The 5,053-nt window shown below is 34.8% G+C and overlaps 1 pseudogene; it reads right to left on the minus strand.

The window, feature by feature from the left end:
- Nucleotides 1-3,795: 3,795 nt before the first annotated feature.
- LOC130680518 (olfactory receptor 4P4-like) lies at nucleotides 3,796-4,757 on the minus strand (annotated as a pseudogene).
- Between the last annotated feature and the right edge of the window lie 296 nt (nucleotides 4,758-5,053).

Consider the following 5,053-nt stretch of genomic DNA (forward strand, 5'->3'; position numbering starts at 1 on the left):
TTTTCTTAATTATTTAATAAAATAGGACTCATTGGATCTCATGAAAATAACATGATGGAACGAAGTAAACCATTACATTGCACAGCTAAGGGAGGAAGTAACATAGACTGAATGTATCAATGAATACATACATGGAAAGGCAAAATAATGCCATAGCGCAGTGTATGATGAAAAATTTAGAGAAGTGCAAATGGAGAAATATGATTAGAGACTTGTCCATAAAAGGGACATGTTTATATAGGCATTAAAAATTCAGGAGAAGTGTTGTTAGAGCAGTTGATCCAGAAATGTAACTGAATCTTTACTGAAATGATTATGCAGTCTACATCATGACAAATGCCCATTACATTAGTTCATTAAAGGTAACTCTTAACACTCTAGTTTTGAAATAGCGATCTAACTATCATTTTATTTTAGAGATGAGTAAACTGAAACTGAGAGGATTAAAATTACTTTAAGCATAAAACTGCAACCTAGGCAGGCATTTAAATGTTCCGGTAAACAAAAAAATCACATATAAATTGATGGCAACGGTCAAAGTTTTATTTCAAGTTTGACTGCAAGGGGGAAATCATAAAAGCGAGATTAGAGATTTCACTTTTGAAAGTGACATGTTCAGGAGAAAAAAGTAGAAGATAGAGTTCGATGAGATTTTTAGAGTAGACACAATGGAGGAGTGCATAAAGTTTTTAAGTAAAACACAGTTTGATGAGTGAATCCATATCCCCCAAAGATGTTCTTATTACATTAAATTCCATCAGAAAATTGCTCAAATGCTTTTCTCCCCAGGAGGTTCTCTGAAGTGTGTCAAAATGTCTTTCCCCAATTATGAGGAGTTTTTTTCCTTCTTAGGATCCTTCTTTGAGGAAATCTTTAAAGATGTTTCAGCAGGAAAATTACTTTCTCATATTGTAATTTTGTGCTACATCATTATTTGAATATGTTACTTAAACTTTTTACATTTGGAACTGGATTTTTAAACTGCACTTGGGCTTGATATATATTTCAAATGCAATATTTGGCAATAACACCAGTTTTCCATTCATCCTCTTTCTCTCTCTGTCTCCCTCCCTCTCTCTCTCTCTGTATATATATATTCATATATATATATATAATATATATAATTCACACACTGAATATATATATTCACACACGCACACTAATATATGCATATATATATATGAATTCTTTATACAAGATACATATATTATATACATTCCAAAGTGTGTTGGGGGTTTCTCACCAGTGGAACGTGGGCATAGCTGTGGGACACTGACTCTCTGTCATGTGGACTGGTATGCTATAGTTGGACACAAAAGTTAATGCTATTACACCTTGTCAGGGCAAGAGAGAAACACCATTACATGTGATTGTAATACCCTCACAGAAAAATTCTGAGATTTTCCAGGAAGCTTGAAAGAAAAAGCATCATCATAAAACAAATAAAAAGAAACAAGTTGAGGGAGAAGGGCTTTCCTACACCCAGAAATGGAATAGACGATTGGTTGGCAAGGGGATAAACTAGTTTTAAAAGTGAAAAATAAGAAGAGAAAAAAGTTATAGGAAGATAAAGGTTTTGTGATAATGAAAGAAGCTCCTCATCAAAGCTGGTAGCAAATATAGAAAAAAGATTTCTAAGAGTAACTCCATCTTTCTTAGCAACCAATTCCTAAAAATGTACAGGGCACAGCTACATATTTATATTGGAAAATATGCAAAAAGTATAACTATGCAAAAAGGAATTTCATTGGCAGAAAATGATAAATTTAGAATTTATGGATGAAAGTGATGATCATCAATGTTGATAAAAATTGAAATATATGCGATTATAATCACCCCCTTTGTAAAAAATTATCCTTACTCAATAACTAAGTGTTCTCAATTTACTCTCCATGAGAAAGTAACTCAGAGATGCCATCACTAAATCTGCTCTATTTCCTGTTAAATATTATTTTAGGATTATTTTTAAGTTGAATTTAAATAGTAAATGAAAAATATTTTACTTTGAAAATAATCACTTATTTTGAAGTATTCACATGATCCTTTTTGTATCAAATCCAGTTGTGGCTTATTTCTTGACAATATATATTCAAAGGCAAACTAGTTAAAATAGTATGAGTTCATCCTCCATGACTTATTAAACAGGACGTTTGAGTAATCTCCGAGGCATATTGAACTTGTTAAGAATCAATATACGTATCTTGGAGAAAATAGTGGATAGAGAATATAAAGAGAAAACAAATTACATAGCACGGGGACTGTCTTTCCCTGAATCTCCTCCAGCGCTGGAGTGTGCCTAAGACACGAGGCATCATTCTGCTCCCCACCTTCGTGGATTTCAGCTGTTAAGACTCCTCGTACAGTGTGCGTCTCTTACAGGGGTGGATGATTGAATTCCATCTTTACTATGTGCTAGGTGAGTCATGTTGGATAATTTTAACCACACTCAATGCTCATCTCATATTGACTTAAGAACCCAATGCATATAAGATGTGACTTTAAGATCTTTTATTAATGCCAAGAATGACTTAATATATGAAACATATGTACATATATGTAAAGGTAATTATCTTAAAATCATTGGGTTTTCTATATACTAACCACAAATAGTGAGGAAACAGTAAAAATATTGTATTCCTCTAGCAACAAGAGATGAAATACATAGGGAAAAAAATAAGAAATATGACACATTTATTTGAATAAATGAGAAGATTTTACTCTAAGCTATTAAAGAAGAAGACTTCAATAGACTCTAGCATGCTCTTGGAGGGGAGAACTGAATATTATAAAGATGTTATTCCCCACCAAATTAATTTATTAGTTATAACTCAAATCAAAACCCCAAGAGAGAAATCCTGAGACTTAAAAAAAAGAATCACTGGCTCATAACTTGGAAGAATTGACTGATTTCTTTCTAGTATCACCTATTCAATAGTTTAAGCTACACTTGTTTCATTTAAATTTATGTAGAGGTTTATGCTATGGAAAAATTATGAAGTGGGTTGAGATAGGAGGTTTTCAAACAAATATCTAAAAATACAAAGACACACACACTGTCAGTGTCTTTTACCACTTCACAGCCTTTTTCAGTACCACCAAAAGAAACAATGAAATAAGAATTTCAGTCAGACATCTTAATTTGGAGTATGTATGTGTGTGAGTGACTATCTTTATATAAATTGACTTCTTTTCTTTTAAAACTAGACTTTATGAATAAGAAATATTACATATTCAAACTCTGTTTGGAAATTGGAAAAGGAATATATGCATAAACCTGAGAACTAACCCAGTACTATGTACTATGTGGCCTGATTCCTGGATGTCTTGTCTCGCTGCTTAGATCCAGGGTGGAACCCTTTCTCATCCATAGTCATGGCTGTATGAAGCTAAAATGTATTGAAGTAGAGAAATAATTGAAGAGTACATATCAGCCAAATGGTGATGCTCAATGTTCAAGTGCTCATTCAACCATGAAGGTGATTACTCTAAGGGAAGAGAAGCAGAGCTATGTGACAAAATATTCATATATTCATTCAATAAATATTTATTGAGCTCCTAATAATGTGCTATATACTTTGTCTATCAGCAGGAAATTCACAATGAAATAAGTATGACATGACCCCAACTTTCATGGAGTAAAACTTAATGAAGAATGAAAACAAGGGAAGCACATCAGGACAGAGGAAAACCGCTGAGGACAAGCAGGGGTTGAAGGCTTGGCTTTTACACATTGTGCCTGGTTTCCCATTGTTAGGACGGAATGGAAGAGGGCAGGAGTGATGAGAAGATAGCCATTCACATCACAAGATGAACAGCCTTCCGGTCACTGGCTTCCTTTCCCAAAAGCTTTTACTGCACCGGGTTCTCCTTATGTCCTGTTTCATCTCTGTGTTTCTAATCTGTAAATAAGAGGGTTGAGCATGGGGACAATAACTGCGTAGAAGAGTGTCAACACTTGGTCTACCGGTAAAATTGTGGCAGGTCAATGTAAACAAAGATGACAGGTACAAAAAACAGGATTACAACTGTGATGTGGGAACTGCAAGTGGAAAGAGCCTTGTGGCAGCTTTCTACAGAATATGCTCTCATGTTACATAATATCACAAAGTAGGAGGCCATCAAAACCATGGGGATCACCAGTCTCATCAGGCCAGAATTGGCAATGACTAAGAAACCAATTTTGTATGTATCAGGGTAAGCTAGTTTCAACAAAGGATATACGTCACAGAAATAGTGATCTATTTCATTGGGGGCCACAGAAAGGTAAAAAAAATAGTAAGAAGAAACAGGCCAAGGGAATGCGGAAAACCGCCTTGCACATGAGGACATTAGAACCGAGTTACACCTTTGCCTATTCATGATGATGGCATAGTGGAGCGGCTTGCAGATGGCCACATAGTGGTCATAGGCCATTCCTGTGAGGCTGAAGACCTCAATCCCCCAAACAAGTGTGTGGCAAAATGTTGCATTATGCAGTTTTTATAGGAAATGACCTTCCTGTCTGTCAGTAGGTCGGTCATTAGTTTGGGTGTCACAGTGGAGGTGTAGAAGAGGACTGAGAGGGCAAGGTAATTAAGGAAGAAGTACATGGGCTGGTTAATTAACTGACTGCGCATGACAGAGACCATGATAATCAAATTCCCTAACCAAATAGCCAAGTAACAGAGTAAGAAAAATAGAAAGCAGAAAATCTGAACTTTCTTATTCTTAGAAAGTCCCAACAGAATAAATTCAGTAACATTATTCCTATTTTCCATGGTCTGGTCTGATTCTGAAGAAAGTTATCTGAAATGACAAAAGTAATATAAAAAATTATTGATGAGAAAACAGGAATCTCATATCTAATTAAAATGGCACAAATGCAATTTTTGAGGGCTTAGCCATTTTAAGAGCCACTGAAGTCACTCATTCATTTCACAAAATGCTTTGAGTACCCAGTGGCAATACTCTCCTAAGAAATGAGGACACAGTGATGAAGTCCCAGCTTTTGTGTAATTTAAATTCTTTTGTGAAGAAGCAGGAAATTATACTTGTCAAAAATAAATAATAAACA

This window comes from Manis pentadactyla, chromosome 14 (genome assembly GCF_030020395.1).
Source record: "Manis pentadactyla isolate mManPen7 chromosome 14, mManPen7.hap1, whole genome shotgun sequence".
Classification (NCBI taxonomy): domain Eukaryota; kingdom Metazoa; phylum Chordata; class Mammalia; order Pholidota; family Manidae; genus Manis; species Manis pentadactyla.